This window comes from Dromiciops gliroides, chromosome 3 (genome assembly GCF_019393635.1).
Source record: "Dromiciops gliroides isolate mDroGli1 chromosome 3, mDroGli1.pri, whole genome shotgun sequence".
Taxonomy (NCBI): domain Eukaryota; kingdom Metazoa; phylum Chordata; class Mammalia; order Microbiotheria; family Microbiotheriidae; genus Dromiciops; species Dromiciops gliroides.
In genome coordinates this window covers 370,175,613-370,200,169 of record NC_057863.1, presented here as the reverse complement: position 1 = coordinate 370,200,169, position 24,557 = coordinate 370,175,613, and the positions used below count along the sequence as shown (strand labels likewise).

At 35.6% G+C, this 24,557-nt stretch overlaps 1 protein-coding gene across 1 annotated transcript in view; it reads right to left on the bottom strand.

Moving 5' to 3' along the window:
* The window catches only part of LRP1B (LDL receptor related protein 1B), a 2,279,180-nt gene that overhangs the window by 1,234,372 nt on the left and 1,020,251 nt on the right, over positions 1-24,557 (bottom strand).

Below are 24,557 nucleotides of genomic sequence, written 5' to 3'. Positions count from 1 at the left end.
GGAGAACAGTTCAGCTTTGCTACTGACACCTCATTCATTAATACCTTCAGTTGTTTCTCCTTCTCTGATAGAAGAGCTTTAGGGCAGAGCAAAAAGTATCTCCCATATCCTCCAAGCCCTTTTGTTGTCTTTTAGAATATAACCTATAAAAGAGCCCCAAATAATTCCTTTTTTTTTTTCATGCGTTGTCCACAAGATCCTGGTTCCATCTGCCCAAAAGTTGAATAATCTAACATGAAATAATTAAAACATTACAGTATTGAGTTATTGAAGTTGAAATTAAAACATTCTGTTTGCACTCTGACTTTGGTAAAGGAGCTAAGAATGATGGTAGTGTTTCTGAAGATAGCCGGGAAAGTAAAAAAAAAAAAGTCCAAAACTGCAGCTTGTTTCTATCTATATTCCTGTTCATGTACATTATGAATATTTTAGCTTAACATTTTTTACTTCCTCTCAAATATCTTCCCTCCAGCTGTGAGGTTGCTTTTATTGAAGTGACTTAGATTTCTTATAGCAAAAGTACAAGCCAAGTGCAGGCAAAAAAGAAAAAGAACAAGAAAAACATATGAAGGAAGATATCCTTATTTTTCAGAGCTCTGACTTGCTTTGAAAGACAGAAGTGGGAAAATATCATTTCAGAATTCCACTGATTGTCTTACAAGTCACCAGTAGTCTGGAAAATGCTACAGTTAAATTTGCTTTTATTTTTATATCTTTATCAAAAGCAAGAATTAACAGCATGCCTATGTGATGCTAAACAAAGTGTTTTGGGGCAACTCAGTCACTGCTTTCAAATCTACTCCTGAGCCTTCAATCACTATATCACTTAGGGGCAACCTTAAAGGGGCACAGGATCTGGGTGAAACACATTAGGGGTGTGTGTGTGTGTGTGTGTGTGTGTGTGTGTGTGTGTGTGTGTGTGTGTGTGTGTGTGGCCGTAAGATGTGTTTAAAGAAATGAAATGAGATTGAAATGAACATCAAGGATAGCCTTGAAGGACAAAAGAATACCTTCTTCAAAAGAAGCAGCATTGGGATTATGTAAGGAAGAATAAGATATAACCTCAAGGCTCTTTTAAATTTTCTTATAAGTTCTGCATATGTTGATATATGTATATGTTATATAACTGTATTTTGTATGTATGTGGATATGGTAGGGTGCTTAACTCTGGAAGTACGTGTCAGTGATAAATTCCTATCTTATTGGAATAAGAAGAAATTAAAAGAGAAAATATTCAAGCCATTACTAAAATGACAAAATGACAGACCCTTAACAATGAATTCTGTCTTCTATATTCATTTTTATATATTTATGAAAAAGGTATATAGAGTGTAAGTTATGCACCAGTTTCACACTATCCTTCTGCAAAATATTAACTTGAAAAATGTATTTCTAAGAGTTTCAGTTTTCATATACTAATATCACCTGTTATCTGACTTGAGCCAACATATCAATATTATTAATCTTTTAGTAATATTTCCTATTAAAGTTCCAAAAGTATGATCTGAGAAAGAAATCATTATTTCCTTATACATGGACAGAATTTCCCAATACTATTTCACTCTATAGATTAAGACTAAAAAAAGTCACTAGGGATAAGTAGTCTGATACATAAAATGTGAAATTTGGAGTTAATTGTATGGATATGGGTTATTTCTTTTAGTCTAGAAACATCCAAATAACACGCTCAGTTCTCTACTTCACTTCGAACATATAGACGTGGCCTGTACATAATTTAAAAATATTTGTTGAGTATTTCAAATCATTCAAAGGGTCTAAAAATACAAAGTACTTTGGAAAATTAAGGAGATTATTTGAATAATTAAATCATTAAGAACAAGTTTGTAACTGCACATTTTGAGGAAAAGTTGTTGTTGGTGGAGGTGGTAGTGGTGGTAGTGGTGGTAGTGGTGGTAGTGGTGGTAGTGTTATTTTCTCCAAATTCCGATTACAGGAAAATGTGAAGGATACCTAATGAATGAAACTCTATCAATTAAGATCACAACCTTTTTTATGCTTTAATAGATAAAACCCTAAGAAGTTTCTTGAATCATAGAAAGTGACTTGTCCAGTGTCACACAGTAAGTCATAAGACAGACCCTGGTGTCTTCCTGACTACAAGCCTAAAGGTCTATAGGAACATTCTCTCTATTTTTCTTAAATGATCTAAAATAAATGATTCATTTCTTCAAGGTATAAACAATCAAAATTACATTATTTCAGTCAAATACCTCAGTAGAGATAACACATTAAGGTCTATTCCCTCAATATAGTTCTGCCCACAAATCAACTCTTCAAAGCTCCCAGACAGAGAGACTAAGAGGTGAAACAGAGAGTGGGTTGAAGTAGAATCTACTTCACACCTATTTTATCATACTTTTTAAAATGTCAATTAAAAAATAAAACACCAAAGGGTAGTTCTGTTTGGTACTTCAGTGAACCTATATTTTTCTCTTGAGATAACAGAAGAGGAAACATTAAAAAAAAATTATTTTCAAAACCTGCATGTGCCTGCCACTGGAATTCAATGATGCCAGCTTTCTTTTACCTAAGAGATGACTCCTTCTTTGATGACTATGGAGAAAGATGAATCATTTCAACAGTCCCTGAAATCCCAAGAGAGGAGACAAATGATAGATTGAACATAATGGTGCTCCTTGGAGAAAAAAATTCAGACTCCAAGAAAATATGTGAAGTAATAGAAATCACCTGGTGATCACTAATATGAGGAAGTGAACTTTATTATCAAAAACAGGGAAGTGAAATGTGGCCACCTTAGCCATAAAAGGATTAGACATTCCCAAAGGAGAAATAAAATGCATAACACTAGTGAGATTTTTATAGTTACTGGGAATATTTTATGATACTCATAAGTAATGAGAAAAGGAGAATAGCTAGGAGAGGGCCTGCTTTGAAAGAAGCTAGATTAATCCTTTTGGGATTTAGACTTATAATACTACAAAGCAACATCCATTGGGAATCATTAGGACATCTGTGAAGGCAAAAAAAATAAAATAGAGGACACTTCATGTAATTGTATCTTTATTTTTCTTCCTAGAACCAATCCCTTCATATAATTGTTATCAGTTTAAACATTCAAATGAAACTGAACAGCATAAACTAGTTCTTAAGATCAAGTAGGACATTTTACTTGCTCAATTAATTATGCTTGTCAATCCAGATTGGCACAGTGCCTAAGAAACTTCCTGCCTGAATCATTAGTGGAAGTCACAGCTTCTTTGAACTAAATAATACTTCAGGGCGCATATAAAAACAAACAAAGCAAAGCAAAACAAAACAAACAAACAAACAACAGCAACAGCAACAACAAAAAATGAACAACAACCAAACTCAAGGAAAATAGGTGATTTGTTCAAGGTCAGATGGGTAGTAAATAGCAAAGTCAGGATTTAATCCCAGATTCTCAGACTTCCACAATCATCATCCTTTATGCCATACCTCTCTAATTCCCATATTAGTAAACCATAATTTAATTAAGGGTCTGAGAATTAGACTGCTTAGGTCATAAAAATGAGAGGTAGTTTATTTTTTTTAAACTGCCATTCAAATGTAAAGAGCACAGTCTTAACCTCTGATTCCTGAGTTAGTCACTTTCTCACCTTTCTCTGCTTTCCTCCTGAGCAGAATTAGATGATTAAATTTGCTAGTAGAAAGAATAAATACTATAGCTAGAGAAACAGTGATCTTGAAACAGAAAGTCCCGAATTTCCCTAGAAGGTCAGGTATTCCAAAATGAAGAGAAAAACTGTCAGTATTTCAGGATGAGCCCCATAGGTCTTAGCATTTAAAGCTAGAAAGTGACTTAGAGATTGATCATCTAATCCAACCCCTTCATTTTTACAAATGAAGAAACAGAGACTCAGAGAGAATAAGGAGGCAGAGACTGAGTATCCATAATGGAATAGTGGATAAACCATCAGACATAGATTTAGGAATACCCAGCTGTAAGTATAACTCTATCTACCAACTGCTTGCTTAGATTTGGACAAGTCACTTAATTTTCCTTGGCCTCAGTTTCATTGAGTGTAAAATGTACTAAATGACCACTAAGGTGTGTCAGGTCTCTAAATCTATGTATTTATATGTAATTTTCCCATTCATGTAGGCAATAAATGGAAGAAACTGAACTCAAACCTCTTTCTTCTTATGCCAGACACAGTAATATTTAGTATGAGTTGGTTCTTCAGCTGTGAATATTCAGGTGTTATATTTTGTCAGTTCAATCAAGGGTGACCAAATTCTGAGAAATTTGATTCATGAAAACCAAACTCACCCAAAGAGTGATATAAAAGCCAAGATGCAAATGTGTTAGTTTATAGGAAAGGATTCCAACACTACTGTACTATTAGAAATATGAACTATGATTTAATTGGTATAGAGACTGGTCTAGAATATGAATTGTGCATACATATAAAAATGTCCTAAAAAGAGATCATTAAAAAGATTTATGTCCAGAAAAGGAGGGTTAGTCTTAGTGCTAGAGAGAGGAGTAACAAATGGGCAACCTGAGTTCTCCATCAGAGGGGTTGTGCCAGCACACTAAGGAATCCCTTTGAGAAGGATTTTTAGAGAGAATTGTACAAGAGTCTCACAGGATGAGCTACGTGTATGGATTCTGCTATATTATAGGACTGTAAATCATGAAATACTATGTTCTCAAAAGAATTAAAGTGACAAATCACACTCACAAAAACAAGAGAATAATACAGGATAGACATTAGTGGGCTCCAACTAGTTGCCCATGACTATACAAGAGAAGCAGTATAAAGAAAGTGAGGACAGATTACTTAGCTACCTAGTAGCCCAGAGAAGAATACAAGGAACCTATTTCTCTCTGCTCATATTTTCTTATACCACTGAATCTATTAGTTGTCTTCATTTCTCTTTTATTCTTAGAATAGTCTATCTTGTCTTATAGTTATTTGGATAATTGTAGAAGCTCCTCTATGGCAGGGACTATTTTTCTTAATTTTGTGTTTTCCCAGTGCATAGAAAAAAGTTTTGCTCATACTGGATGCCAAATAAATGTTTACTGAATTCAGTGAAAAAAAAGAAATATTGAAAGTGAAGAATAAGAGATAAAGAGGGCATTAGAACGACCAAGATATTAAAAGAATGAAAATAAGGCTTCTACCCCAACCCAGTGAAATGGGTATGTATTTTTCTTTGGAAACAGGTGGGTAGAGCATACAGATTAAGAAGATATGGAGGGGGGCAGAGCCAAAATGGTGGACAAAAGACATTAAGCACTCAGCTCCTGACACAATTATTCCAAAAAACCTCCAAACACAACCATAAGACAAATCCTACAGCAGGAGAACCCACAAAAAGATGGGCTGAGATTATTTTTCAGTCAAAGAAAGCTTAGAAGTTTGGCAGGAGGGGGCCACAATGACGGGCTGTAAGTGAAATCCAACCCTGAGTTCATGCCAACACAGATTGAGCCCCATGCAGGCTGCACCAGAGAAATTTACCCCTGAGCCTTTGAATCAGCTACAGCACTGGCATCTTCTGGAACTAAGCTCACAGTCGGGTGAGAAGGCTGAACAGCTGGCCAGCAGGAAAATCTGCAGTGGTATCTGTGAGAGTTGAGGGGAAATTCAGCTGTCCTACCCCAGCAGGGAACCAGGAAGAAACCTTGAACTGTGGAGGCCTAGGTAGGGGAGAGGTGAAGGCTCATCAGAGCTAACAACTACAGCAAAAAAAAAAAAAAAAAATTGTTGCCTGGTTAATTAGCAAGTTGGCCTGGGGTTATTTACAGCTCAGAGCACAGGCCAGGCAAGTGAAGAACCTGCCCCTCATTAAATTGTACAAACTGGGATCCCTTGAAGCTTGGGACAGTGTAGCCTGGAAGCAGGGCCCCATTTTAAGAAGGAGTTAAAAGTCAAGGAAAAGATAGGCAAGATGCGCAGGCAGAGAAAGTTTCAAACCATAGAAACCTATAATGACAAGGAAGATCGAAGTGCACCCTCAGGAGAGGAAAGCAACATCAGGGCTCCTACATCCAAAGCTTCCAAGAAAAATATTAATTGATCTTAGTCCATAGCACTGAAAAAGGATTTGAAGATAAAATAAGAGAGGTAGAAGAAAAAATGGACAAAGAAATGAGAGTAATACAGAAGAGTCATGAGAAAAAAGTCAACAGCTTGAAAAGCCAAATGGAAAAGAAGATACAAAAGTTCTCTGAAGAAAATAATTGCCTAAGAATTAGGATTGAACAAAGGGAAGCTAGTGATATTATGAGAAACCAAGACACAATAAAGGAAATCCAAATGAATAAAAAAATAGAAGGCTATGTGAAATATCTTCTTGGAAAAACTGCTGACCTGGAAAATAGATCCATGAGAGATAATTTGAAAATTATTAGACTATCTGAAAACCATAATCAAAATAAGAGCTTAGACATCATCTTCCAAGAGATTGTCAGGGAAAATTGCACTGAAGGTCAGCTAGGTAGTACAGTGGATAAAGCACCAGCCCTGGATTCAAGAGGACCTGAGTTCAAATCTGGGCTCAGACAATTGACACTTACTAGCTGTGTGACCCTGGGCAGTCATTAACCCTTACTACTCTGCAACAAAAAAACAAAACAAAAACAAACAAAAAACCCAACCAAACCAAACCAAACAAAATTTGCCCTGAGATTCTAGAAACAAAAGGTAAAAGAGAAATTGAAAGAACCCACCAATAACCTCCTGAAAGAGATCCCAAAACGAAAACTTCCAGGAATATTATAGCCAAATTCCAGAGCTCCCAGTTCAAGGAGAAAATATTATAAGTAGCCAGAAAGAAACAATTCAAATACTATGGAGCCACAGTAAGGATTACACAGGATCTAGCAGCTTCTACATTAAAGGATCAGAAGGCATGGAATATGATATTCCAGAGGGCAAAGGAATTGGGATTACAACGAAAATCAGCTACCCAGCAAAACTGTGTATAATCTTTCAGGGGAAAAAATGAGACTTCAATGAAAAAGAGAACTTTCAGGTATTTGTGATGAAAAAACCTGAAATGAATGGAAATTTAACTTTGAAATGCAAGGCCTTAGAGAAGCATGAGAGATTTTAAAAGTTTAAACTATTTACATTTCTACATGGGAAGATGATATGTCTAAATCATAAGAGCTTTCTGAGTATTAAATCAGATGTTAGGGATAAATTTAGACAGAGGGAACATGTGGGAGTTGATTATAAAGAGATGATAATTGTAAAGCATTTACTTTTTGTTTATCTTTTTTTTTGGTGGGGTGGGCAGTCAGGGTTGGTGAGTGTCTTGTGACTGAGGCTGGATTTGGGCTGGGGTCCTCCTGGGTTCAGGGTGGGTGCTTGGTCCACTGTGTTACCTAGCTTCCCCATGATGGCATCTTTAGGGTAAAATTGAGGAGCGAGAGGAATGCACTGGGGGAGGGTAAAGGGGAAAAGTAGAATGGGGTGAGATCTCACATGAAAGATGCAGGAAAGGGCATATGGAGTGGGGGGATAGATGGGAGAGTAGTAGGGAAGTGAATGAGCCTTATACTCATCAGAATTAGCTCAAAGACCTTAATCTCATCAGAGTTGGCTTGAGGAGGGAATAATATACACACACAATTGGGTAGAATAATCTATCTAACCCTGCAGGAAAGTAGGAGGGGAAGTTGATAAGGAAGGATAGAGAAGGAGACGGGGCAGTCAGAAGCAAAACACTTTTGAGAAGGGATAGGGAAAAAGATAGAAAATAGAGTAGATACCATGGGAAGGGAATAGGATAGAGGGAAACAGTTAACAATAGTAATTGTGAAGAAATTTTAAAGCAGAGGCAAGAGTAATGTATGATGGTGATGGATGGATTGATGATGATTGGAGGAAGATAAGGATTGATGATGAGGACTGATTGATGTGGAGGATTGAATGAAGCTGAGGATTGATTGACAATGATGAGGATTCACCAAGGATGATGATTATGAGGATTGATGAATGATGATTGGTTGAAGATTGATTGATGATGATGGCAAAACATATAGTATTTTTCTGGGATATTGTGAAGAAAATTCTTTGTCAAGTTTAAGGTATGATGTAAAAGTTATCTATTACTATTGTTGCATTAATCAACCTCATGGGTTTATTGTAAGGTAATCTCTCTTTAAAGTATTATATAAATGTAGTTTACTATTAAAAAAATGATGAACAGAATAATATCAGAAAGACCTGGAGGGACCTGCATGAGCTGATGAAAAGTGAAATCTACTGGATACAAAATAACAGTAATATTATGAGATGATCTCTTGTGAATGACTCAGTTATTTTCAGCAAGGCAATGATCAAAGACAACTCAGAAGGTATTATGAAAAATGCAATCCATCTACAGAGAGAGAACTGATGGTATGTGAATACAGATTGAAACATATTTTTTGTTAGTTACTTTATCAGAAACAAACAAAAAAAATGATGAGAGGATGATATCAGAAAAACCTGGAAAGACCTTCATGAACTGATGCAGAATGAAATGTACTGTATACAAAATAAGAGCTATAGTGTAAGATGATCTGCTATGAATGACTTCACTATTTTCAGCAAAGTAATGATCCAAGATAATTCAGAAGGACTTACAAAAATTGCAATCCATCTACAGAGAAAGAAATTTTGGTATCTGAAAACAGGCTCAAAAATAATTTTTTGATAGTTTCTTAATCTGAAGTTTTGCTTTTATCTGTTTTCTTTCACAGCTCGGCTAATGTGGAGATGTTTTGCAAGACTACTCATGAATAACATATTGAATTGTTCGAGTTATGGGGGGGTTGGAGAGGGAGGGAGGAAGAGAAATTGGAACACAAAGTTTTAAAAATTGATGACAAAATTTGTATTTACATGTAATTTGGAAAAATAAAATTCTAAATAAATAAATTTTTTAAAAGATGTGGAATGGTGGCTATGCACATTGACAGAATATCTACACATCAATGTATGGATTGTTTTTAAAACTACAAAATAATCACAAAAGAGGACATACATTTCCAGTTATCTGAATATCTGTACTTACTATTCATGTCACTTTCCCCTAGGTCTCAATGTAATAATGTAATAAAATCAAATAGGAGAAATATAATAGAATTCAGGGGTTGACAGGACCTAGAGATTTTTTTATAGTAAAACACTTTAATTTACAGATGAGGGAATTAAGGCATCAAAGGTGACATAGTTAAGGTCAGACAGCTCCTTGCAGTGTCAAGAATAGAATAGAAATCAAGATTTTCCTAAATCCTTTTTTGTTTTTTTGTCCAAAACAATCTACTTTACTTCTGCAATAGATAATCCATACTAAGTCTAAAAGAAATTATAATTTGGGAACTGAAACCACTGCAGCTCACTGACATCAAATGCTTGGAAGCTCCTTCTAAATCAATGATTTTTTGTGTCATGGACCCTTTTGGTATCTAGGGAAACATATGGACTCCTCCAAATAATGTTTTTAAATGCATAAAGTAAGGACATAATATTATCAGACATCAACTATAATGGAATACAGTAGCTCAGTGGAATAGAATACATAGAAATTACACTAGAATAAATGACTATACTAATCTAGTATATGATAAATCCAAAGATCCAAATTTTTGTTACAGAAACTCATTATTTGACAAAAACTGCTGGGAAAACTGGAAAACAGTATGGCAGAAATGACGTATAGAACAACATCTCACACCATATATTAAAATAAGGTCAAAATGGATATGTGATTCACACATAAAGTATGATACCATAAGCAAATTAAGAGAGTATGGAATCATTTATCTGTCAGATTTATGGGCAGGAGAAGAACTTATGGCCAAAGAAGATATAGAGAATAAATCAAATATAAAATAGATCATTTTGATTATATGGAATTAAAAAGCTTTTGCACAAACAAAACTTATGTAAACAAGATTAAAAGGGAAGTAGAAAACTGGGAAAGAATTTTTGAAACAAGCATCTCAAATAAAGGCCTCATTTCTCAAATATATAGAGACCTGAGTCAAATTTATAAAAATTCAAGTCATTCCCAACTTGGTAAATGGTTAAAGGATATGAACAGGAAGTTTTCAGAAAATAAATCAAAGCTATTTATAATCATATGAAAAAAATGTTCTAGATCATTACTGATCAAAGAATAGATTTGGGTTCCAAACCTATTTAATTTGCAAATTAAAACAACTCTGAGATATCACCTCACACTTATCAGAGTGGCATATATAACAAAAACAGAAAAAAAAAATTGGATATTGGAAGGGATGTGGGAAATCTGGGACACTAATCTACTATTGGTGAAGTTCTGTAAAGATCCAACCATTCTGGAGAGCAATTTAGAACTATGCTCAAAGGGCTATAGAACTCTGCAACGCTTTGACCCAGAAATACCACTACAAGATATATATCCCAAAGACATCCACCAAAAGAGAAAAAGACCTGTTTACACAAAAAAATATTTATAGTAGCTCTTTTTGTGGTGGCTAATAATTGGAAATCAAAGGAATGCCAATCATTTGGGAGATGACTACAAAATCTGTGTTATATGATGGTGATGGAATATTATTGTGCTATAAGAAATGACAAGCAGGATGACTTCAGAAAATCCTGGAAAGATATATATGAAATGATGTACTGTGAAGTGAGCAGAACCGAGAGAACATTGTGCAGAGACAGCAATATTGTTTGATGAAGAACTATGACTGACTTGACTATTCCAACAATGCAGTGATCCAAGACAATTCCAAAGGACTATTGATGAAACATGCTATCCACCTCCAAAGAAAGAACTGATATTGATGGAACACAGACTGAAGCATGCTATTTTTCACTTTCATTTTTTTTTCTTTTAAACAAGTTTGCTTGTACAAAATGACAAATATGGAAATGTTTTATATAATCATACATGTATAACTTATATATGATTGTTTGCCACCTCAGGGACAAGGGAGGGGAGAAAAGAAAAGACAGATAAAATTGGAACCCAAACCTATAAATGAAAATGTTTATCATTAAAAAAAAGATTTAAAAAATGATTCACAGGGGCAGCTAGGTGTCACAGTGGATAGAGCACCAGCCCTGGAGTCAGGAGGACCTGAGTTCAAATCCGGCCTCTGACCCTTAACACTTACTAGCTGTATGACCCTGGGCAAGTCACTTAACCCTAATTGCCTCACTAGAAAACAAAAATGATTCTCACCTAATGTTTAAGCTTCTGTAGAGACTATGAGGAAATAAAAGCCCTGGTTCTACTAAGCTACTTTGTCTAGGGAAGGAACATAGTACAGTGAAAAGAATCCTGACTGAGAGTACAAAAACTTGAATTCAATTCCTGCCTTATATAGTTACTACCTGTATGACTGGCAAATCACAGAGTCTCCTTGAGCCTGAGCTTCCTCATCTGTGATGTTATTATGAAATTTGCCCCCCAAAATTACTCTTTCTCAGTGACACTGACTGAACCATGTACCAAGTGAAGACATGCATTTTTTCCTAATATGGAAAATAATGTACTAAGTTACTATAAAATTCAAAGGGATTATAGCTATGTGACCCTGGGCAAATCACTTAACCCTCATTGCACCACCCCCTCCCCAAAAATTCAAAGGCCATTAGGCCAGTTTTTCTTGTTCCTTCCAAATTAAAAACAAACAAAAAACTTAGTTACTTTGATCCTAATATAAATAAAAAAGAGGAGGGATGTGAAAAACAAATAAATAAATCTGAAAATAAAGGTATCACTTATAAAAATGTATTTTAGAAAAACAGAAATTCATAGTACTTATTTGTCTGAATGTTATCCCTTTCCTCCTTTTTCCTGGCAAAATAAATTGTATCAGTTCAGGAAAAATAGTTATAATTTTAAAATATTGATTTTCAAATGCTTTTAATCATTTATTCATAGCAAGGAGAGCTAATTGTGTGGATGCTCAGACTTTTTTTTTTTTTTTAGTGAGGCAATTGGGGCTAAGTGACTTGCCCAGGGTCACACAGCTAGTAAGTGTTAAGTGTCTGAGGCCAGATTTGAACTCAGGTACTCCTGACTCCAGGGCTGGTGCTCTATCCACTGTGCCACCTAGCTGCCCCTGTTTTCTGTTATGGCATAATTTATCATTTGCCATATTAGGAAGAAATACATGGCCTCACTTTTTTTATAATATGGCATAAGTGACCATGAATAGTTTGACACCAGATTTCATAAAGGCATTAATAAAATCAATAGACATGTGTAACTGGGGAAAAGGACTCCTGGGGTGGAGTTGGGGCTAATAGTTCAGAATGACTTTTAACATTTAGCATTTAGCATTGGCAATTGTGGTGTGTGTGTGGAAAGGAAGAATGGGAAAGGGTAAAAATATTGTAAAGTTTATGTTGCCAAATGCCTGTCAAGTAATGATATGAGACTGAAGCCCAGCATAGCTATGATTTCTGCTTTGGTGAGTGGTGAGCTCATTGCCAAATGATAGTAAAATTATAATTGGGTCCCTTGTAACCTGGCATCCAAATGAAACAATAAAGGGAAATTTATAGAGGTACACAGCCATAACAATCTTTTTTTTTTAACTACATGTTTAAAAAAGCTTCTTATGAATCTGTTTGGACAGTAAATCATAACTGGTTATTTAATTCAAAGTAGTAAATTCATCTTCTGTTAATCTAAAATTTAAAGAACAATTTTATATCACTTTCTGAGGTGGTAAGCATGTGAGGTCAAGGAAAAGGAATTCCAAAGGAGCACATGTAGATAATGTTCAGACCCTTTACTAAATCCAATTGGCCTTTCTCAAAAGCCCTCAAAGGATAGCTTCATTTCCTCATTAAGACCCTGGGTCCCAGCAGGAATATATTGTACTCTCAAGCTTCATAAAGAATGTTTTTTTCTCAGAAATACTACTGTCACTGTTATGTTTTCACATAAATATGTTAAATAGCAGATAATAACATTGTAAAGCTGTGTAAAGAGTTTAATAAAATATGAATTTACTTATAAAACAAGTTAATAAATAACATAAGAGTGAAACTGTGTTACCATGTCCTTATAGAGAATATATTTCATACATTTTATATATACTTCTATATTCATACCACTATAAAGTACTTTGAAGAAAACATCTTGCTTCTAAATAGATTATGCATATATACTTATGTATACATAATGTATATCACACAAACATTATATATATTTATATCACATATAAGTATAAAGTATTTGCAATCAGGATATTTTTGTTCATACACATGTGAAAGAGGGAAGGGGAAAAAGGAGAGTCAGGCAGAAGAGAAAAAAGAAACCCATACATGCATGCATATGTTTTATTCTTGAGGGCTTTATCATTGTAAGACGGATCAAAAACTCTTAAATTTATGAATCAACTATCAAGGGAAAACAAATTTCATTCTAATGCACATGCCCCAGAAGATAATCAGGAACTGACTATGAATGTTTTAACCCGTATCCCACTCTAAATGCTCTGTATTTCTATTACTCTAATAATACCTGACTTACCCAGGGGTTATCTACTTGGCACCTAAACAGAAAATAGATAAGCTTTTGAGAAAAATGAAAGCAGGTATCCATTTATTATGTGGTGGAATAATCCCTATATACCTCAGCAGCACCTGAGGGCATGTAATACTTGATATGGATGCCACTGAATTAATTACTTAGGAGAGATTAATTTATCACAGTCCTATACTACATATCCATTAATCCATTAATCAACAGTGCCTACTACTTCAATGTTTTACTTTATTCTGGGGATTAAAGGTTAAAAATTAAATGGGACCTGCCCTAAAAGAGTATATATTACATTGGAAGAGACAACATGTATCTTAAGAAGGATATTTCAATATACCTATAATAGGGATTTGAGAACTGATTGAAATTCTGAGAATGAGCTAAGAGGGGCAAGTCTTTTTTTTTTCACCTTTTGAGCATTTGAGACTATTGTGATCTTTGAGCTAGAAAGGGGTCTTAAGTCACATATAAGATTTTTTTGTAAATCACATAGTCTGCATAGAAATAGGGTGAAAGGATCACAGGTGACATAAACTGAGCAGCAATGACAGTCGAGGAATGGAGGAAGCCAAGACTTAGCTAGAAATAACAAAATTTAAATTAGGACAGAGAGCCAAACCTACCATTTGTGAATGGTAGGAATTTTCCTGCCCAGGAGCTCTAAGTCATTCTTTGTATTAATAATTTCCAGGGGCATTTAGGTGGCACAGTGGATAAAGCACTGGCCCTGTATTCAGGAGGACCTGAGTTCAAATCCAGCTTCAGACACCTGACAATTACTAGCTGTGTGACCCTGGGCAAGTCCCTTAACCCCTGTTGCCCCAACAAAAAGAAAAGAAAAGAAAAAAGGAAAATAATTTCCAGCTAAGGTATGCTCCATAAAATAGCAAAGAAATCTTGACTTGAGGGTCACTGTATTTTCCCTTGATTAAGAGTGAACTAATTTGGGGCAGCTGGGTGGTGCAGTGGATAGAGCACCAGCCCTGGAGTCAGGAAGACCTGGGTTCAGATCCAGCCTCAGACACTTGACACTTACTAGCTGTGTGACCCTGGGCAAGTTGCTTGACCCCAATTGCCTCACCAAAAAAAAAAAAAAAGAGTGAATTAATTGAGGGGCAGCTAGGTGGCACAGTAGATAAAGCACCAGGCCTGGATTTAGGAGGGCCTGGGTTCAAATTTGGCCTCAAACACTTGACACTTACTAGCCATGTGACTCTGGGCAAGTCACTTAACTCTCATTAACCCACCCACCACCCCCCAAAATAAAGTAAACTAACTGTTCTAACAAGTTATGGCTGAAAATTTAAGAGAGAAAGGGAGTAGAAGGGGAGGTTGGGAGAAAAAGGTAGGAGGAGGATAGGAAGGGAATAGGGAGACAGAGAGTGGATGGACAAGGAAGAAGAAGAAAGAAGGGGGAAGGAAGGGAAAGCAAGGAAAGGGAAAAGTAAAAGAAAAACAGGTGGGAGGGAGGAGAAGGGAGAGACAGATCCAGAGAGACAAAGGGAGAAAGAGACAGAGAAAGAGAGAATGAATAAGTGAAGGGAGGTGACAGTAGTAACTAAAAAGATAACACTTAAAGGATCCTCTATGAAGTAGATAAGGATGTGGAAAGAATTAAATCCTGTTTCTTTCCAGCCAATGCTACCCTCTATATCAACAACCACTGAAATTATATATTAAAATCAAACTATGATCTTATAAAATTGGGAGTTCCTTCTTATGATGAAGATCACAACTGATAAATAATGATATCCAGAATATATTAAAAATAACATCAGAGTAATTTCAGAAGGGAAAGCACTAGGAAGGATAGGAAAGTTTTCATGTAGAAGGTGCTGCTTGAGTTGAGTATTGAAGAAAACAAGGGATTTAATAGGTAGAGGTGAGCAAAGAGTACATATAGAGAACAGCCAGTGAAGGGCACAGAGACAGGAGATAGAGAACCTTGCCTAAGGAATAACAAGAATATCAGTTTGGCTTGACTATAGATTTCAGAAAGGGGAGTAAGGCATAAGAAGGCTGGAAAGCAGGGAAATGCATGATATAATTTGGACAGATTGCCATTTAATGTTGTACCTGTCATCTCAATTCAGGTTTATTGTATCTTTACTACTTCATTGAGTAGATTGAAGCCACTCACTCCCATCCCAACCTCTTGATGGATTTTTTTTTTTGCAAAGTTCACCAAATCTCATCTCCAGCCCCTCATTCAAAATACAAAATGTTCTTCCTTTTCCTAGGATAGTCCCATGACTAAGGCTCTTGACTTCCCCTCCTCCTTCATTATACAGCTCCATCAATTCTCCCTTACTCTTTCCACTCAAAGTACATGTTCATTTTCTTTCTCACTTCCATTAAACACCCTCCTCCCCATCTTTCCTTGATTTACATTCTCTTGTATTACCAGACTATTTTTTCTCTTTCCTTTTAGTTAAACGCTCTTGAAAAGTTTAGTAGGAGGGGGCAGCTAGGTTATGCAGTAATAAAGCACTGGTCTTGGATTTTAGAGGACCTGAATTCAAATCTAGCCTCAGATTACTTGACACTTACTAGCTGTGTGAGCCTGAGAAAGTCACTTAACCCTCATTGCCCTGTCCCCCCTACCCTCAAAAAAAGGTTAATAGGAAATGTTTTGCTAACACCCTAAATACAGCATGATCAAAACCACACAAGCAGTGAGCTGGAACTATATTGAAATCAACTTCCCATCCTATTGGAGGCAATTGGACTGGGGCTATATGATGCATCATCAAAGCCACTTCTGATACTAATAATCAGATTGTTTATATTTTCAGTTTGCTGAGAGAAGTTATTTCAGGGTAGAAAATCTAGGAGACCCCACAGCAAGATACCCTAATAGGAATTTGTATTCTGAGATGTTCTGTACCTATAATTTGTGGTATCTGTTTCTCAATCAACCCTTTGTGTGAGTCTGTCTCTATCTGGATCAATTCCTCTAGAATTAGAATGAAGGAAATGTTTTCCATTCTTAGGTTATCAACCCTGAAAGAATAAAAACTCTAGGGAAGGAGAAGAAGTATTAGGTATTGTTCCCAGATCCTTGCTTTCTCTGGAATACTGATTCCTTAACCCATGTCAACTCCTCCTCCCTATTTTTAGTAGTGTCATAGCTGAAGAGAGAGAGAGAGAGAGAGAGAGAGAGAGAGAGAGAGAGAGAGAGAGAGAGAGAGAGAGAGAGAGATTGAGCAAAAACACCTGATGTGTTCAAGAGGGTATTTTATTATGGTAGGAATGGTAAAATAATGCAGCCCTCCTCCACCTAGATCCAGCCAATACAAGAATATTCCCCAGTCTGTCACAGGAATGAGTGGACAAGTTTTTGTTGTCAAGTAGACTGAGAACCTCTTGGTGCTGAAATGTGTTCCCAGAAGAGTCCTGTGGACAGGACTGAGGAGCTAGCTTCTGTTTGCGAGTTATATAAAAACTTACTACTTCTACTAGCCAGCCTTCCAATATAGATAAACACTGTCACACTTAGACTGGAGCTGAGTATAAAGGATAAAGCAGAAACACAGATGAAAGCATGTGACCTAATTTGTGTCAAAGTATTTAGCAGGGATTTTGGAATTTAACCCTTGACCTTGTTTCCTATCTCCCTCTTGCCTGCCAGCTACCAGGGCAGATGGAGTCTTCTCTTTATTCTCTTTTGGCTGTGACCAAGATGGTCATTTTTCTTCTACTTCCCAGCTGCCCTTTCCTTTTTGGTGGTCTTGGGAATCTCCAGGCCTTTATTTCTTCAGAATGGGCTCTGCCTTAGAACTGAGTTGAATAGCAAAGGTCTTGTTTTCCAGTCTTTTTGTCTATTTCTTTCTCACTCTCTAGGAACTGTGAAATCCATGTGCTCTTCTAAATCCTTGATAGGTTTAGAATAGAGAGAACTTAAAGTCAGTTATAATAGCCTTCATAGAAATAATTTTGTATCTTTAGATTTTATGCATTTGTGTACCACCTGGCTCCCCCTGTGAACACAGGGCCCTAGATTCAGGAGGAACTGAGTTCAAATCTGACTTCAGACACTTGACACTTACTAGCTGTGTGACCCTTGGCAAGTCACTTAACCCCCATTGCCCCCCCAAAAAACCCAAAAAACCTATTGTTGTTTAGACAGCTAGGTGGCACAGTGGATAGAACACCGGCCCTGGATTCAAGAGGACCTGAGTTCAAATCCAGCCTCAGACACTTAACGCTTAATAGCTGTGTGACCCTGGGCAAGTCACTTAACCCCAATTGCTTCATCGAAAAAAAAATTGTTCACAATAATAAAGATAAGATACCTCATCAATCTCCTTCTAAAGAGAGATAAAGCAGAGAAAGAAAACTACATATAATATGAAAATTGATGCAAAAATATTAAACAAAAGCAGCAAATAGGCTACAGCAATGTAGTAAAAAAATGGTATAACTTTTGTATTGCCAGTATTTAGCAAAGTGTGTGCCACATAGTAAGTGGTTTAAATGCTATTCACTAACTATATAACTATATGAAAAATGCAAGGATGGTTCAACATTATGAAAACTATAACTAATAGAATTGCTTGAATTCCATCTGGGCCTGGGTTATTATATTTCTAGGCTATTGTGTGTTCATTTTTTTTTATCAGATTAGGTTTTCTAAATTATCAATTTCTTGTTTTGCTAATCTGGCTATTTTTTATTTTGGTAAGGAGTCATCAATTTATATTTTAATTTTTAGTTATGTAATCACATAATTATTTCTAACAATTTCCATTTCATCAAATTGGTTTAACATTTTAAATTTTCAATTGTGCTGATTCGGTTCTCTTCCCTTTTCTAAATTCAAACTCATTAGTGGTTTTCTATTTTATTAGTCTTATCCAAACAATAATTCCTTCAAAATCTATTAAATTCAGTTTTATGGTTTTAATTTTAATTCAATTTCTTCTTTGATTTTTAGGATTTACATATTTGTGTGTATTTTTTAACTTTTTGGAGATGTTTTAAATGATTTTTTGTGTTTTGTGTTTTGTTTTGCAGTTGCATCTTCAATTCAATGATCTCTTTTTCTCTTTTGTTGATGAAAATGTATAGAGATAGAAATTTTCCTATAAAAACTGATTTTCAAAAGTTTTCATGCATTGTCTATTATCATTTTGCATGATAAAATTGCAGTCACAAGTTTTACTTTATTTCATTTTGAGACAACAATTCTTTAGGATTTTATCCTTGATTTTCCATTATATCTGATGTTGGCACTCTCTTATTCAATAAAATCTAATGACTTCCTATTGCCTGCATGATCAAATGTAAAGTCTGCCATTTATCATTTAAAGCTTTTCTTAATTTGGTCAAACCCTTCTTAACTGTCCATTCTTCTTGAACTTTAGTTCCTTTCTTTTATGACTCTATGATCCAGCTACACTGGTCTATTTGCTCTTCCTTGTATACAACTCCATTTTGTCTCCCTTCCCTAGAAAATGCAAAGCATAATAATGTAAAGAAAGTCTAGAAGGATAGGTTATAACTATCCTTTAAAGAACTTTAAATGACAAACTTAAAAACCCAGATTGTACCTGGTTTAGGGAGAGTATTGAGTATCCTTAGGGCAACTTTCTATAGCTATCTAGCCAAGCATCTATTGTTCTTCTACCTACTTCAATAAGCACTTTCTCTTTCCAGATCTTGTTTGGGAGGATAGTAGGGGAAAGGGAACTTGACAGGTTAGTCAACCTTTTTTTCTTTCCTCAATTACAGCTAATATCTGAGCATATGCTCTAAGAAATATTTTAGTAAACAATTAACTGTTAAAAATAAGTATGGGAGCAGCTAGGTGGCACAGTGGATAAAGCACCGGCCCTGGATTCAGGAGTTCCTGAGTTCAAATCCGGCCTCAAACACTTGACACTTACTAGCTGTGTGACCTTGGTCAAGTCACTTAACCCCCACTACCCTGCAAACACACACACACACACACACACACACACACACACACAAATAAGTATTACTGCTAACTTTTTTTTTGGGGGGGAGGGGGCAATGAGGGTTAAGTGACTTGCCCAGGGTCACACAGCTAGGAAGAACTGACGACTTTTTCTTTGGGATCTGACTATACCAAGGTATATGTTTTAAAGTTTTGTTTTGTCTTTTTGTTTTTAGCCATTTGGAGGATAAATAGTGGAGGAAAAATTTAGGCAACTTTAAGAAAAAGATGGAAGTCAGTAACTGGAAACGTAAACTCTTTTTCATCTCTTTACAAAGAATGCCTTGTCTTCCCCAGAGGTGTTATTCTTTAATAATTTTTAAATGATTTCTCATGGATCTTTTTTCCAGGTCAGTTGTTTTTCCAATGAGATATTTCACATAATCTATGTTTTCATTCTTTTGGTTTTGTTTTATTTTTAAATTTTCATGAAATCATTAGCTTCCATTTACACAATTCTAATTTTAAGGAATTATTTTCTTCATTGAGCTTTTGTACTTCCTTTTCCATTTGACCAATTCTACTTTTTAAGGATTTTTTTCTTCAATGAATTGTTGTGCCTATTTTTCCATTTTGCCAGTTCTCCTTTTTAGGCATTTTTTTCCTCATTGGCTTTTTGTACCTCTTTTACCATTTGGCCTAGTCTGTTTTTTAAGGTGTTATTTTCTTCAGTACTTGTTGTTTTTATCATTGTTATTTTCTTTATCAAGCTGTTGACTCTTTTTTTATGATATTCTTATATCACTCTCATTTCTCTTCCCAATTTTTCCTTAATCCCTCTTATTTGATTTTCACAATCCCTTTTTGAGCTCTTTCATGGCCTGAGACCAATTCATATTTTTCTTGGAGGCTTTGGATGCAGAAGTTTTGACTTTGTTATCTTCTTCTGAGTGTGTGTTTTGATCTTTCTTGTCAAAATAGTAACTTTCTATAGCCAGATTTTTTCTGATGTTTACTCATTTTCCCAGCCTACTTTTTGATATATAACACTTTGTTAAAGCAGGAATCTGCTTCTAGGGTGGAGAACACACTCTCCCAAACTTCAGATGTTTTGTGCAGTTGTTTTCAGAGATACTTCTATGGACCTGTAAGTTTTCAGTTCTTCTCAGGTGGTATGATATAAGGGTGGGTGTGTTTACCACTCTCCTGGTCTATGCTCTGGTCTGTGAACAACCACAAACACTCTTTTCTGCCCTGGAACTGTGATAAGGGTTCCTGTGCAACTGTGGCCACAAGCTGTGCTGTGCTACTGCTCCTCCTCGCCCTGGGCCTGCACCCAGAACTGCTATCCTGAAATGAGTATGGGTAAAGCAACAGAGTCCTGTCACAAGTTCCAGCAAGGAGACCACCGTGATCTCCTTTTGATCAGTTGTTCAACCCCCTTACCATCTGAGGCCTGAGAGTTACTGCTGTTGCTGATTCAGGGGCTCCCAAGGCTGGCTCCTGCTTTCCTAGGGCCTGGTCTGTGCTGATTCGGCCTACTCTCAAATGTGATCCTCTCTTATCTGGGTATGACAGACCTTCCAACCAACTTCTAAGTTTTTTTTGGCTAGAAAATTATTTCACCCTTTCTTTCTATGGGTTTTTCTACCCCTGGAATTGTTTTATGTATTATGCTTTTTAAAAAACCCACATTATTTATTTAATAATTTAAATTGTTTTATTTATCATTTAATTTGTTTATATTTATATTATTCAGTTAATTTATTAATGCAATTTTATTTAATTTAAGGGTGTTTGCAGGGGTTTTAGAGAGAGCTCAGGTGAGTCACTGACTTTTCTCCACCATCTTGGCTTCATTCTTTCCCCTTCCCCCCCTCCCCCCCATTACCAGAGGTGTTGTTTTTCAAAAGCACTTTCACCAGGGAGTCACATTCTCAGAACACTGGCTGTGTAGGTCCTTTAAAATGCCTTCTGTTTGCTTCTCTTTATACATATGGATAATAACCCATAGTATATAATTCTCTCACATTTAAAAGAAAAATTGGATGTGGTTTTTTCCCCTCTTATTTTTTTCTTGTCTTGTTCTCTCTTCTCCTCTCCTCTTCTCTCCTCTCATTTCCTTTTTTCTTCTTGCTTCTCCTTTCTCTTTCTTCTGGTCTAGAAGTGAAGCAGCTACTTGTAGTCTAATCCCACTAGCCATGGCCACTGGATGTCTGACTAGATTTTTTAAGGTCTTGGGTCCATTCTCCCTTCCCCTGGTAAGCTGTGATCAGCGTTGTTGTTTGTCCTTCATGCTGTTAGAAGACCAAAATGGCATCATGATGTTGAGGTTAATGTATAGTGTGTCTGACTGTGGCTGATCATACCAATAGAAGCTTCAAAGACTTTGCCACAAGTTGGGTACAGATAGTACACCAGACCATTTGGTAGGAATATGTCTCTAAATTTGTACATCTCACATTTCTTTTGAGATACCAAAATTCTACCTTCCTCATAAAGCACATTGCCATCTTTGATGTGGGCATATCCAATCCTATGCCAGTGTCTCCTTTGTCTCACAAATGATACCAAAGTTCTTCAGAGAGACCTTTAGGGTATCCTTTTATCACTTCTTTTAAACATGATGTAAAGGCCTACCTTATGTGATTTCTCTGTAAAATAGCCTTTTAGGCAAATGTCCATTGGTGAAATATTTACTGCAGACACCCAATGCATTTGGCCCCTGCAGCTTAGAACTCCTAGGCTTAAAAGATCCACCATTCTCAGTCTCCTCTCCCCTACCAAATAAAAGTAGCACATACCACTAACACTATCTGGTAGCATATATTCCTTTTTAAAAGTAATGAACTCTTGGTAAAAATTCAGAGTAGACGGGTTAAAAATAAATGGAAAAAAGCCCAAGAGATAATCCCTAGAAGAGCAAAAATAATGACAAGTATTCAAGCAGACTTCAATCAGCTCATTATTTTTGCTTATGCACTGTGACTGAGATTTTAAGTTATCATATATGAAAGGAATATTCAAACTTTATCATCAATTTAAGAATTGTTATGGTGTGTGTGTGTGTGTGTGTGTGTGTGTATGGGGGGTGGGGGGTGTATAGCCCATATATTTATATAGCCCATAATATAAAAGTAGAGCTATTCTGTGACTTAATAAAATATTTGTTTTATGAGCAATGACAGGGGATCCCACCTCACATATCCTCCTATTCCATTCCCTTCGTTAAATTACTCTGACACATTTAATCATTTCTCCCCGCAAAGTAACAGAAAATTACAGAGTTTAAAGCTGACTTTTCTAAATATAATTTATTGCAATTTTTAAAATGCCCATTACATTATTTTTCAGTTTGAAATTAACTTGTTTTACAAATAAATTTGTCAAAAAGTTTCCTTAAAAAAGGCTTATAAATACCTGTTTTATAAATGAAACACAAACCTAAATTATAATTGGACTGATAGGTGGCTATATATTTGCTGTACATACATATTTTGAAGGAAATATATTTTGCTTATCAGTAGAAATATGTATTTTGAAAGGGTTTATTCCTGTCATGAGGAATATTAACAAGGGAATAGTTTGTTTACAGGTTTGAGATGCCTTTTCCTGGAAATATTTTTGACTGTGATAGCCACCCATCTGTCTTGCATTGAATAAGGCTGGGTCAACAGCAATGTTATTGACTAAGGAATTACCTTATATGAATGGAACTGGTCTTCTGTTGAATAATTAATTGGTAATGTTATCAGCTGTAGGACTCCAACATCTGTCTGGGGCTAATGTCTATGACATTCACACAGTCAAGGAGCCTCCCAGTTGCTTTCTCCACTCTTACTCTGTTATTTACTGTTTTCTATGACAGTCTCTCTACAGCCTCTTTGAAATATCAGGCATAGTTAACAACCCAGGGAATTTATGACTCATTGTTACACTTAAGGATTTGTCAATTATTTTAGCTATGTTAATAGTATCTCCAAAGTTTTAAATTATATTTTGATGAAATAGTTCTTTTATGTTTATATAAAATGTATTCAATTAATACTTTAAATCCCCTATTTTTCTCATTTTTGTCACAAATATATTATTAAATCCACCAAAATCATTCATTGGATATTATATAATTTTATTTTTCTATATTTGATAAGAATCATTAACTTTACTAACTCTTCCCTTTCATTGATTATACCTCAAAAGATGTAATAAAATAAGAATATTGATTCTAAATCACCAAACCTCCCACACTTGAAAACTTTATATAATATTATCATAGCACCGTCTATTTTTCTTCCTCCATTTGACTGTGAACATTTTTTTCTTTCTTATTACTCTACAGATTTTTATATCTAATGAACTGGTAATGTCATACCTTGTAGCAAATTATTAAAAATACTATGAAAATTCTCAAGAATATTTTTAAGGCATTTCTCTACATGTTTATGAATGAATGGCATGTATATATGTGTACATACATGTAAGTATAGATACACATGTGTAAATATGTGCAAATGCACTTGAGTATGTAAATGTGTTTGGCATGACTTCTTGTGTATAATGCATATGATGTTTATTGCCTTCTTATTGGGTTGGGAAGTGGGTAGAGAAAGGGAGAGAATTCGGAGCTGAAAATAAAAATTAATTAATTATAGATTTAGATGTTTATTTGTGTATTCTTAGAAAACATACACCAAGCACACCCATGAACATTTCCCCACAAAGGCTCCAGGTTATAATAATGTGAAGATGGGTACCATTTCATCTATTCCAAGAGTGAGAGAAATGCAATATATTACATGTATGCAGTTCTACTGGAACTGAGATTTACAAAAGCTCTGCTACTATAATTGTAAATAGATGTTGTTAATTAGCATACCATAATTTATACCACTGTTAACCTAATTGTCTTCAATGAGTTTTATAAGATGCTACAGTGGGATGGCACATAATCCACAAGTTGATATCCTTTGCCAACTTCCTGTTTTCTGTATCCCAACTTGACTACCGCACACCATGCTTGCTGCCTGTGGAAACAAAATACTCAAGCAGCCAGCATTGAGTGCAGTGTATTGAGAGAGGAATCAGCATCATCAACTCAATAACTGTCACCATAGAAAGTTTAAATGCATAAGAA